General features: G+C 34.5%; 1 long non-coding RNA gene across 1 annotated transcript; it reads right to left on the bottom strand.

Moving 5' to 3' along the window:
* Positions 1-5818: 5818 nt before the first annotated feature.
* Positions 5819-7197, bottom strand: LOC113301447. The gene is made up of 4 exons (XR_003336321.1): positions 7171-7197; positions 6758-6821; positions 6481-6632; positions 5819-6091 (listed from the first exon to the last, which is right to left on the bottom strand). It is a non-coding gene; the product is annotated as an uncharacterized LOC113301447 (long non-coding RNA).
* Between the last annotated feature and the right edge of the window lie 7100 nt (positions 7198-14297).

Raw genomic sequence — 14297 nt, 5'->3', positions numbered from 1 at the left:
TAACATATTTAATTCTTATTCAAATTTTACAATTGTATACATTGATGATGTATTAATATATTCTGAATTAATTGAGCAACATTTTAAACACTTATCAATATTCCTCAAAATAGTAAAACAGGCCGGATTAGTGGTATCTGCAAAAAAGATGAAAATATTTCAAACCCAGGTTAGATTCCTTGGTCACAATATTAATAAAGGTACTATAATACCTATAGAACGGGCTATATCCTTTGCTGATAAATTTCCTGATGAAATCAAGGATAAAAAACAATTACAAAGATTCTTAGGAAGCTTAAATTATATAGCAGATTTTTATAAGGATTTAGCTAAGGATAGCAAACCTCTATATGCAAGATGACGGAAAAACCCTGCTAATTGAAGCAGTGAGCATACAACTGCTGTTATAAAAATCAAAGCTAAAGCTAAATGATTTCCATGCCTAACTATAGCGAATCCAACAACCTACAAAATAGTTGAGACCGATGCTTCAGATGTCGGATATGGAGGAATCCTTAAACAACGGATTCATAATAAAGAGCAATTAGTAAGATATACCTCAGGTGTATGGAAATCGGCACTACAAAATTACTCAACCATTAAAAAAGAAATATTGGCAATAATTCATTGTGTTACTAAATTTGAAAGTGATTTGTTAAACCAGGAATTTCTTATTAGAGTGGATTGTCAGGCAGCTAAGGAAGTATTGGTAAAGGATGTTAAAAATTTAGCCTCTCGGCAAATTTTTGCAAGAAGGAAAGCCATTTTATCAGCGTTTGATTTCAAAATTGAATATATAAAAGGTGAAACTAATTCTCTACCTGATTTCTTGACTCGTGAATTTTTGCAGGGGAAGCATGGACTGCCAGATAACTAGGGGAAAGGCTCCTCAATTTTCTTACCCATCTCCTAATAAAAGGAACAAAAGTAATCCTATTATGATTAAAGGAAACCCAAATAACGGAAAACAATATTCTTCTTCAGAAGAAAAGTCGGCATTTATAATGTCCACATCAATACCGCTTTTAGCGGTAGAAACAGAACATGCTAACAGAGATCCTGCAGAAGTTGCAAGCATGTACTTAAAAGAGCATATTTTACCACATTATGGTAAAACTAGAGAGTTTTATGAAACAATATTCATAGAGACAGGATCTATCCTTTTAACACATAACACGGCCAACAGTAATGGTAATGGTCCTCCTGCGTTCTCCAAGCTTGTTATTCTTAAGGTATTATCATACCGAGATTGGGGAATGAACCCTCATGGGTTAAAAAAATTCAATGATCACCCCCATATCAAACCGAGATCATATTATTATACTTATTATATTAAATCATGGACACATATTTTTTGCTATCAAACTCAGAGATTCTCTCATTCTTGGTATATTGGATTTAAACTCAATACAATCAAAGAGGTACCAAATTGGTTTAGAGCATGGCTAAGTATCTGGGGGCCATGCCCGGAGATTTTACCTGCATATATTGTAGATATGTTAAATAAGTTTATCAAGGCTAACATCCAATCTTATGACATAAGAAGATTAATGCAGTGGTTCTTTATATTGTATGAAATCCCATGGATTCTAAGATGGAATTATTCGATTCCACAAGATAATGATCCTGATTGGGATTATATCCCTTATTTAGAAAGGCAATTATATATCAAATGGTGGGATAGATATAATGCAGCACATCTACAACCATCTACATTTAACATGCAGTTTGTTGCAGCTCAGCTTATGGTATCGGCATCAACCACCTCAATGCCGATGGAATTCTCAACCCACATACCCGCACTAAAGCATAGGCACGGGGACTTGTCAAAGGAAGAATTTAAGAAGCAGATTTTGGAGGCACTTGATAACGAAGATTTGGGTTCCCAACCGTCCTCGTCAAAAACCTTTGAGGAAGAAGAGATAAAATCGGAAAATACAGAAGACCTAAATGCAAATGGTGATGATTGCTTTGGAATGATTTAGGGTTTAAATGGTTCGAAGAAGATAGGAAAATTCTAATTATTTTCCGGCAAAAAAAAAAATGGTCAACTTTTCATCAACAGGAAGCAGGATCGACTCCACTATTCATCAAGGACACGTATTTGCTTCAAAATAGTAAAAGTGAAAAGGTTTAATATTTTCCAAAAAACAAAAAAGGTAAATCTTATCTAAGATTTCCACCTTAGATATGTCTTCCACTTGTCTACCACTTATAGGTTGTTGTAATTATAGATAGGATTCTCAAAAAAGAAAATCTTATCTCTTTTGTTTCTTGCAAACTTTCCCCTATATAAATACCCGTTAAGGGAAAGGGAAAGGGAAAGTTTTTAGTTTTCAAGAGTCATTGTTTATAAGTTTGAGAGTGAAAGTTTCTGAGTGTTTCCTACTTTGAGAGTGATAATTTGTGAGTGTTTTCATGTTCTGAGTGTGAATCTGAAGTTGTTTGGTGTGCTATCTATTAAGGAATAAAAGACTACTTTGTAAGTATCTCTACCCGTTATCTATGTTTTAAATTTCTTTTAATTATGAAGATTCCTTTTAATTTTCTATTAATCATTTTCTAAATTATCTTTCATTCACTATTTCTATTTATTAGTTTTAATAATATATTCTGTTTTGAAGTTTTATATATATATATATATATATATATATTGTTTCAATACAAAGGTTATAATATATATATATATATATATATTACTTATTTATTTATAATTATACTAGGATATGACCCGTGCCGTAACGGTCCAAGTTTTTGTTTGTCGTTAGAAATAATAAAATTCTTCTCTTTCTTATAAACTGACACTCGCTTCCATTTTCGCCCGTTGATATTATGAAGTCTATTTTAGATGGGTCTTTAAAAAGTTCTTGGAATCATTGTGCTGTGGTGCAAGTGCAAGGTTTGCGTTAAAGCAAGCACTATGGTTTATCTCATACTGAAATCTAGATAAATTTAATGTATTTCGGAAAAGAATTAAGCATAGTTTTGGAGCATTAAAGATCCGTAATGCTGGTAAGCGGCGGCTTAGCTCGCGCAAACTAAGTATCAATTGTGCAGGGAGACCAAGTTTTCGGAGCAAAAACCCACTTTCTGCCTAATACTATTTAATGTTCTTTGTCCCTTTTCCTGAACCCTGAAGCATCATGTGTTTTTGATCAAAGTCAAACCCTACTACACAATTTAGTTTGGTGAAAACTCGGTTTGGCTTAACACTATTAACGCAAGTATCCCCAAAATGTAGCCAAGGGCCATAGTGCAAGGGTAGAGCCAGATGGAAGGACGGATGTGCAGTTTCCTACCCAGCTTCTAGCTGGTTTTTAAGCTCAATTTCAATTATTTTAGCTCATTTTTAACGGTATTTTCTCGTTTGCACCGCCTCAAATGTGTGCCAATTGGTGACTTGGCCACCCATTTCTCATCCCCTGACTACGCTCTTGCCATAGTGATTGGTTTTTATTTACTCATCTTTATTTAGGTTGGCTGGTAGCCTACACTAAATTGTGTTAAAAACGCTAATCCTTTATGTTACCTTTTGGTATGCAAGATGAGACCATATACTTATGCAGTTGGCGTGACGTGATACTTTTTCTATCAAAGGGAATTCTTGTATACTGGTAGCACAATTTTTTAGCCAGTTTAGATGAATTTATACTGGGTAATGATTATGACCTAAATGCGTAAAATGGTTATGGCATGGGGAGCACATCAAACCAAACTCTATCTATGGCATTTTTATCATTTTAATTTTTAATGCTTCATAATTTACAGTGTTAGTGCTTACAACATCACTACTCACTCAACATTCAGAATTTACAAACCCATTCAAATAATGTTAAAGTAAAAGAAGCATAATTATCCACTCGAGATTTTTCTAAAAATTCTTTTAATTGACTACCATTTCCCAACTGCAGTTCGTAGAGAAATGACTCAAAAGTAGAACTCGGGGTCTTGTCACATCCAAAGTGGAACTCAATGAGTCAGAGGGTATAAGATTGTCCAACTTGGAGCATCCTGCAATTTATATCACTGCCAAACTTTTCAAGAAAGACTTCTGTTAATGCAGGTCTATAATCATACCTCTCCTCTACCTAATACTGAAACGATTTTTTGGTTTGAAAAGTATGGCTTCGAACAGAAAACTAAAAGTATGCATTGACGCGATATCACTTGAAGAATGCCGCATTAGACATTTGTTTTCCCATATTGCCTCTTATGAAATTTGAATTAAGGAGATTAAAGAAAATCGAGGATTTGGAAAAGGTAAGCTTATAGTGAATCCGAAAAATTATTTCAAGTTAACAAATGAAAAATCCACACAAACAACTCAAGTAGGCATGTAAATTTGTTAAGTAGTCAACTTTAACAGAAACTCCTAAGTTATTTATCTATCTAATGTGAACACTTAAAAGAAATTATAATATAAAGTTAAAGTGTAAAGATCAAAATGACTTCAAAACATAAAAGGTAAAATTTAAAGAAACATGCCATCAAAATTTAAACAAACTATGAAGTTAAGTTGATATATTGTCTTTCTCTGGAGTTCCTTAGGTATTTGGTTTTTTTCTCCAATCATTTACAGAAAAACCACTACAAACTACAAAGAGCATTTTTCAAGTACAGGACATAGCGAAATTTTCAGAGGAAGAATAGTTAAAACTAATTAGCATCAACCCAAAAAAACAAAGGGCAAAATATATTACAAGAAATCACCATTTTCTACAACTTCTGTGATCTTAGTAAACATTTACAACCTTTTTCCCATAATCTTATTGGGTTTACCACACTAGTACAAATCTTCACATTGGCCACGCTTAATCACCGTGGCCATAGGCTTTTGGTCATGGATTTTTTTCACTCTAAAAATGTGGCATCAGGTGCCGAGACAAAAAGGTATCCCTATGGATACATAAACTTTAAGTGGCTATAAAATATAATTTACCATGGCCATAGATCTAAAACCGTGTCTATATGGTACTCAATATTTTTTTTGTAGTTAAGCATTTTCACTATCACCATGGCCATAGGATCCTTATAAACACACAATTTAATTATATGTGGCTAAAGTTTACCTTAAAGTCACGTGAAGTTTATTATAGCTGTGGCCTTTTTCATCAATTGGACACGTAAAATTCATTTTATCATGACCAATTTATGAGTTGCAGTCACACTAATTTTTCTTAACCATGGCCATCTCTATCATTTGGACACACGGAAAATAATTTAGCATGGCCAATACATGACTTGTAGTCACGTTTAATCTATGTGCCATGGCCATCTATATTTTTGGACACATGGTAAACATTTTACATGGCCAATTAATAAGTTATGGCTACTAAGAATTTGTAGCACCGTGGCTAAAAAATTTCTAGAGACACATCAAGTGTTTTCAATGTAGCTATTATTCACCTTTTGGACACGGAAGATACCACAAATCATCACTAGTACGAAAAGGCCCTTTAGCCACGGTATATTACTGTGACCAAAGCTCAATGGTCATGGTATTTCATTTTTGGAAAACTGTGACCAAAGCCTGCGAGACCAAAAGTATGTTTATATGGTCTCATTAATTCACCGTGACCGAAATTTCTTTAGTCACGAGATTTTAAATGAAATCGTTTCCAAATTTGGTCATTGGTCACGGATTACAGCTGACACCGTGTCCAAGTTAGCTCACTGGTCTCGTTTTACATTTACCCCTTGACCAGTTCACATGCTGGTCAAGCCTTTGATATATATCAAAAACGTAAATACACAAAGCAGTAGCTGACAATAAATAGAACATAGATTCCAAATCGAACAACATATCTACGAAGTCACATTTTCCGGTTTCAAGTTACAGAGTACATAAATTTTCAGTGCAATTTAGGAGGGAGCTATTAGTTCCTCAATATTCGATAAATTCGTACAACATACTGTTAAAATGGCCGACAAGAAACGGATGAAGATTTCTCTATAGAATGCTGAAAGTACTTGGAATAATAAGATATCCAAAAATTCTCGTTTGCCGTCAGAAACTTTTGGATTCAAGTTTGTTGTATTATCTTGGAGATGTGGAAGACATCAAAAGATGTAAACTCTTTACTTCTGCTACCTGAAATTTACAGTAGGTAGTATGTCATCAAGCTAGCACAAAACTACAAGCAATCGCAATTAAAGATGGACTACACGTTGGAGAATACAAACATAACTTCATTATCAGTGAACTAACATTTCTGGCGGCCACTAAGAACCAACTTAGTAAAAAACAGAAAATTATTAAAATTGAACTTCGAATAATTAGAACAATATCATCAAGGAAACTGGCAGGTAATTGGATGAATGAACTATTAACTACGTAGTGTCATGGGGGGGATATCTGTCCTATCATTAGCAATGAATCAATTGGTAATGCAATGTGAAAACCTACTAATATTCCGCAATGTAATAAATGTACTAATTTTATTATCAACTAAACAGAGAACATGAGAAGGCTAATAGTACCAGATGCAATATTGAAAAAAGCATTGAGTAATGATGACTAAGAGTGATATTGTAGGTACTTCACAAGCATCTTGTAGATATCAGTTCCACTGCCAAGATGGGATAGTTGTCTTCGTCTTCTTCAGTTTTACCAGAACACCATGCTTCAATTCCTGATAGTCACAATTTACAAGATTAATAAAACTACACAATAACCGTAAGTAGTACATAAAATAGTAACAATAAGTCCGACGGAACTTGATAAGACTTCAATAAAGATTATGGAGAGATACATTACCTTTGGAAACTCTCATATTTTCTGAGAAATGATGTTCAATACCTAGATCTGTCTCTTATTTGTCCTGTAAAAATTGAAGGAATTTTTATTTATGATTAAGCAAAATTATAGTATAGATCGACCAACTAGTTCTAAAATTTATAAGCAAAAACATACCCAGTGATCTTCACATGCCTATGTTTCAACTGTATCAGAGTGATATAAGAAGAAATGGTAAATTAACATGTTAAAAATGTTCAAATAGCCGAAAAGTTAGGGAATTAACCGGCCACAACAAAATCATGGAGAGTAACACCCACAATATCAAAAGAAAACATTCATAACCTAGAACTATTTTACCCAAGATATAAAAGCACTGAGAATATATTCCTTACAAGATTGTAATTCAGTAGAACGAAGTTTGAGAATTATACCTGTAAGAACACCACAATCCAAGTTCCATGTTAATAGAATTAAATCAAATTAGGTTTTGAATAAAAAATCAAGCTTAGGGTTCCCTTTCTAGTCGAAGAGAAACTTAAAAAAACAAACTATCATGTTACAAATCAAACTTAAAATAACCACCAAGCAACTGACAGCCGCTGGTTGGAATATCGAAGCCCTGCGCAATTATCAGTTGATAATGAGCCGGGAGTTCGGTACTCCCACCAGCGATAATTACAGATTCACTTGATGGCTAATCATATTTCAAAAATCTAATGTATCAAGAAAAACTGTATTACTTGTTATTGAAAGCTTAACAGACATGGCTACATATATAGCCTTACAAGAACTGAAAAATATGATCATATATAGCCTTATTGAAAGCTTAACATACATGGATACATATGGCTAACATGTCAATCCACATACCATTATGACAACAAATAAGGTTCAAACAAGAACCAAAAAACAAATAACTTAAGAGACAAACTAATCTCAGTATACTTGGTGTAATATTATTTAAACTACATCAACTTTACTTACATGGATACTAAATTTCTCATACATGTGCTAAAACTATCATGTTAAAAACAAGTCATTCTTAAAATTGAAAGGAATAAACTCAATTAAGCATCATAGAATTAATGACCACCAAGCAACTGACCACCGCTGGTTGGGATACCGAAGCCCTGCGCATTTCTCAGTTGAGAATGAGCTAGGAGTTCGGTACTCCAACCAGCGGAAATTACAGATTCACTTGGTGGTATCAAAAACAAGCATCGTGTTAACAGGGTTAAGAAGAAAACACAAATTTGGTAATTTATTCAAAAATCAAACTACTACATGTTAAGAATATTAACTTTAATTCAAAACTCACATATTGCATGTCAAGAATCAGGTCAGAAAACACAAACAGTCAGTAAACAAGATTGAAGAACAAGCATGAATCGGTTATGACTCGTCCGAGTCACAAAATTTTAAGATGGTTTCAGGAAAATATCATACTGTGACTGACGATTATACAACTTACTACAAAAGGGTATTTGCTATAACCAAACAAAACAAAATAAATCATATGAATCGGTTCAGAATATAAACCCTAACTCGGTTCCGAAAATAAAACCTAATCAGGAAAACACGAAGATAATGAAAAACAAATTCAAATCAGAAATCAAACCAATAGAAGATGAAATATACATCTTTACAGGTGAGATTTATACCTGAATTTGAGTTAAGATGTAAATCGGCGTAGTTGAAGCTAGGGTTTGGTATCGGAGATTGAGGTGAAGTTGGGTTCCTTGAGATATCGATCGGAGTTTGAGATGAAGTTAGGGTTAGAGGTGAAGTTGGATTCGAGATGAAGTTAGGGTTTGAGGTAAAGTTGCGGAGAAAATCGTCTCAGAGACAGAGAGAAAAAACGAGACAGAGAGAGTGAAAAAAATGAGAGAAATGAGAGGAAATTTTTGGTCTATGGTCAAAAATCTTCTCATTAGGGGGTTGTTTGGCTGGGAAACCAATTTTTTTTCAAAATTTAGAAGGATGTTCCCAAATTTAGGCGCGCAGTCTGGGTGGGAAACACACAATCCGCATGATATTGTTTATAGGCGTTAGATTAAAATTTGGATAATCCCATTGGTTTTAAACAAAGCATACAGATTTAGAAGAAAACACAAAATTTAGTAAACCAAATAAGGCTTCCCACTGTTAGATTGACTTGTGATTTGATTTTCTTAAATTTGGCTCGTTGGATTACAAACAATTACAATAAAACCATTATAGGCATAAACTCTAAATTCTTGTGGCTTCGGCTTCAAACCTGACTACGAACTATGAATCGTAAACGTCTAAAATGGGTTTTGACTTTCAATTTAGCAGGCGTGGACTACTATGAGACTAAAACTTCGCAAGAACGAAGGATCTTTAGCATTTTCCGGGTATTATTATATTGGAGTATTCCCATAAACCCTAAACACACGAATTCGTCAACTTCGAAAAATAACTGGTTCCGAAATCGAAACCTGCCCGGGAGAGGACTATTATGAGACTGAAACTTCTCAAGATGGATCTTTAACAGTTTCCGGGTAAGATTCCATGGGAATATTCTCATAAACCCTAAACACACATGAATTCGTAAACTTCGAGAATGAAACTGGCTCTGAGATCGAAACCTGGCCAGGAGAGAACTACTATGAGTCTGAAACTTCGCTAGAACGATGGATCTTTAGCAGTTTCCGTCTAGATTCCATGGGAATATTCTCATAAATCCTAAATACACACGAATTCGTAAACTTCGAGAAGTGAAACTGGCTCCGAGATCGAAACCTGGCAAGGAGAGGACTACTATGAGACTGAAACTTCGCAAGAACGATGGATCTTTAGAAGATTCCGGGTAAGATTCCTTGGGAATATTCTCATAAACCCGAAACACACACGATTTGGTAAACTTCGAGATGTGAAGTCGGATTGAATTTATTGATAATCGGTCATAGCAAGTATGGTCAAGGAATCTTTTTGGAATATTTTGGACAATTTGATTGAATTATATGGAAATACATGGTTAAGTCAGTAATGGTGAGTATAATCGCTCGTAGTGAGCATGAACTAGTGATTTCACTAGAATTATGCAAAACTAAGCACAATCGAATTGAATTTATTGATAATCGATAATAACAAGTATGGTCGAGGAATCTTCTTGGAATATTGTGTACAATTTGATTAAATTAGATGTAAATACATGATTAATTCATTCATGGTGAGTATAATCGCTCGTAGTGACCATGAACTAGTGGTTTCACTAGAATTATGCAAAACTGAGCACAGTCGGATTGAATTTGTTGATAATCGGTCAATAGCAAGTATGATCGAGGAATCTTCTGGGAATATTATGGAAAATTTGATTAAAGTATTATGGAAATACCTGATTAATCAGTCATGGTGAGTATAATTGATTTTTTGGGTACGAAGATCTGTGTTTTTTTGTTAATTTTATGATTTGTTATTTGATTAGATTCATGTGAATCGGTTCAAAATCAATAAAGATATGTTTCTTTTTTGTTCATGACTGAATATGGATTTGAGGATTGGAGTTTCAGATTGTGTGGATGATTTGGTTTAAAAAATTCTGCAAAATTTTTTCCCTAATCAATTTTCCAAGAGATGGGTGATTTCTTGTTGTTTAAAAACTTGCTGAGTACACATGCAGTGCGGTGTCATGAGGTTTTGATTATAATTAGCAAGGCTTATACAGTGTTGAAGTTCTAAGTTCTTGTAATCAGAAGTATAGGTATATTATACATCTTAATTCTAGGTAAGAGTTTCGATCCTTGTATATTATAGCTTATTTTGTACATTAGCTATTTCTCTTGGTTTTGTAGCCTTCAGTATACCGACATCTGAAATTTCTATTTCTCTTGGTTTTGTAGCTATTTCTATGCTGAGGCTAATATCATAACATTGATCATAGGCTAATATCATAATATTGATCATGAATTAGCAACTTTTGTGGAATGGAGTAATCAGTCACGTCGAGTATAATTTAGTAATTTTGAGGAAATTCAGTCAATTTGGATTTAATTGGAATGAGTTCGTGAATAATTAGTCAAAGTAAGTGCGATTTAGTGATGCTGAGTGAAATTCGAGTACAATTGGGTTGAATATCATGGAGATAAGTTTATAAGCGGCCATACTGAGTATATTCAGTGAGAATGAGTATGATTTGATGGTATAAAGTAAAACTAAACTAAATTAGATGGAATTAGGTCGATAACAAGTCATACTAAATATGATTTAGTGATACTGTGTGTGATTAGTGTAATAAAGTAAAATTGGATTGAATCTAGATAAATAGTGACCTATAGATTTACCCATGTTTATTTAATTCATAATTTCAGAGTTAGTTTTGTACGTCTCACCTGAATTCATTTGATGCTTAAGGATTTAAACCAAGTAACAATTCATGATTATATGCTACTACAAAAATTCAAGTGGAAAAGAAAAACTTGAAAAGTTCCTTTTTTGAACCTGGCTATCTCTAGCTCTGATGCAATATAGTTCAGTACTTCAATATCGCTGCTTTAGGTGAAGGGAAACTGGTGTTTTACGATGTTCTGCGATGCAAATCATAGAATTAGATTATTCCCAATAGATGTGTGCATAATTTGGCTTATGGATACTTAAAATACCCACCTAAAAAAACATTTTTTTTTGTAAAAGATTAATCGTCAGTCGATGAATATAGAAATGAAATACTAAGAAAATAATACTTCTGTTTGCAAATTAATAGGTCAATTTTCAAAATAATTCAAAGACCACTAATAAGTATATAGATATTTTGGACACGTTACCTACTATGCTTGTACACTTGTCTTTTTCTTCGAGGGAAGCAATCATGTATTGCATGTCTGCAATATACCATCACTTGTACATATCAAGAATCTCCAACTTGTAGGCATGGCTCAACCTGTAAAATGAAGCTTACATTAACATCATCAAATTTTACAAACTTATACGGAAGCAAAGGTGTTCGAAAAAAGTGGTTGATTTCCTCGATAATAGTGGTTGATTTCCTTTCTTAGAGATCGTCAGATTAATGGTTTTTCAAAATGTTAAAAGATGTGGGTTTTTAAAATATTTTGGAAGTTGTCCTTCCCACCATTCATCGTGTTGCAGGATTTCTATCTTCATTCCTACCTGCACACATGTGAGAACCATAAAAGTACGTCTTTTGAGTGCAATTACATAAAACCCTTTTGGGTTAGGCAGAAGTCGAGGCGAAATGCTTATTGACCGCTCTCAAACATGCGTTCTCTCATTATGGTGTGGTTATTTCTCACTCAACATTTAAGAATGAGAATATGTTCTTTGATATTTCTAATTTTTTATTACTAGCATGCAGAAACTTTATGTCCTCATAGCTCTTTGGATGCTTACGGCGCTGGAGCGCTTTGAAGTTGTAAGTTTTAGTTTGATTTGCTCGAGGACTAGCAAAGTCTAAGTGTGGGGGAATTCGATAGGGTGTAGAATACATCATGTTTAGTATCTATTAGTATGCTTTCTTTGTTACCTTTCGTGTGAATTATGTATTTTACGAGTGTTTTTGAGTTTTATAGCTACTCTAGAGTCGAACGGAGGAAAACAAAAAGAATTCACCCAATCTGAGAAAAGAAGGAAAAAATTGTCATTTCACGGACGAACACTATCTGGAGCCCAGTCAAGGTTAAGGGGAAACTCTTGTTGGAGGAATACTAAAACTAGCCAGCTGAGGTTAAGGGACACCATTGGGTGGCCATATCTATGCACAGCGGGGTGCAAATAGCCGTCCCATACTTAAGACCTAAACCTAGTCGAGAGAAATCAGTTTCTCAGTTCTTCCCCAAATTCCATACGGCAGCCAAGAACAAGAAATAAGGAATTGATGATTAAAATCAAGAGAAATTGGAGACGTATCTGGAATGGCAGAAGATAATGATTTTGTTGTTGATATTCATGGTAAAGAAGAATAAGATGGGATTGGAATGGATCTGAAGTAAGTACTGCTACTTGAATCGAAGGTAGCTTTAAAGCAGATTCCAGTTATAAATTGGCAGAGTTGTATTGATGGTGTGAATCAAGGAATGGGTTCACTGGAAATAGCCGAAATTGAGAGATGCTACTGATGGTTGATCCCCGAGAAGATGTTGAGAGATGGGTTCGAATTTGAGAGCTGTAATGAAGAAATATGGAACTCAATTGGTGATTCACTTGTTAAAGGAGCAGCTTGAAGATGGATCAAGTAAGAGGTTAAGAGATGAACGATGGGTTGTGGTGGTGATTGATACATGGAAGATGCAGGTGGTACTAGGAAGAAGAGTTTGATTCTGTTGGTAGCTTGAAAGCGATGAGTTTCTTCTGTTACAGGGAATGATGGAATGAACATGCTGAATTAGATGTATATATGTTAGGGATTGTGAATGATGCAGAGAAGGAGCTGTGAAAAGGCCAGAAGTTTTCCTGGAAACGATGGATAAACAGACAGAACTCGGACGGCTTTCTATTCCGGTTAGTCGACTTGGTGATGGGGATGATCGATCCAGACGAGTCTGATGACCGATCCTTCTGAATGACTCAGTGAGTAAGCCGAATCATCCCGACTAAGAAGCTAACTCACTCTCTGCCTTGACCCATTGACTGACAGTATGACCAGAACCACCGTTAACTTTAACGGAATAGTGACGTAATATTCCTTCTACGGTAACGAATCTCAGGTGACCGGAGGCGGAATTCCGGTGATCCCGAGAACTTCCTAGTCGACAAAAAAATACAGAAATTTGTGAACAATTCTCTAGAATCACCTGGACTCACGGGTTTGAAGAATTGGACTTGAAGTTGGAAAGTGAAGATGGAAGATTTGAGAAATACAGGGTTTTGGAAGTGGAGCTATAAAGGGAAAGGGATTCTATTCCTAAGAGGATTACTAGCAAATTGAATCCTATAAATAGAGAAGTTCTCTACTTTTCTCTATACACTTTAGACACTTTTACACCTCTACACACACAACACTTCTCTTTTCTTTATTCTTTGTGTGAACTCCTTAGCATGAGTAGCTAATTTTTATTATTGATTGAGGATGAATTCCTAGTTCTTGACATGTTTTGAGTTTTGTTTTAAATCTACTTTGAAGTATTCACATGATTATCGTTTGTTTTTACTAATATGAGTGTTTATGATTGATTGATAGGTTGTTTAGAGTGCACGCTAAGTTGATTTGTTAATTTGATATAAAGCTAGTGAAAGTTATGGAATACATGATCGTTTCTTGACTCTTTACACAAGTAGAAAACACGAGACCTTGCAGAGGGATTCTTTGGAGCAATTGTGTGTGAAAACAACGCTAGAAAGTGAACCGAGTTTAACTACTAGTACTAAACCTAAATTCATAAATCTTAATGCGTTCGGGGAATTATATCTTGTAAGTGAACCTCAAGGTGGTTCTTTTGAATAGAATCGGATAACTATGCGGACCTGTTACTCAGTGAAACTAGGAATTTTGGGGTTATCTAAGCGAACCTGCTATCCTATGGTTGGTGATAATCTGCGACTAATAAAAAGTGGAAAAGAACATAACTTGAATCATTGTTTT

Source organism: Papaver somniferum, chromosome 8 (genome assembly GCF_003573695.1).
Source record: "Papaver somniferum cultivar HN1 chromosome 8, ASM357369v1, whole genome shotgun sequence".
Lineage (NCBI taxonomy): Eukaryota > Viridiplantae > Streptophyta > Magnoliopsida > Ranunculales > Papaveraceae > Papaver > Papaver somniferum.
This window is presented reverse-complemented; position numbering and strand designations above follow the sequence as displayed.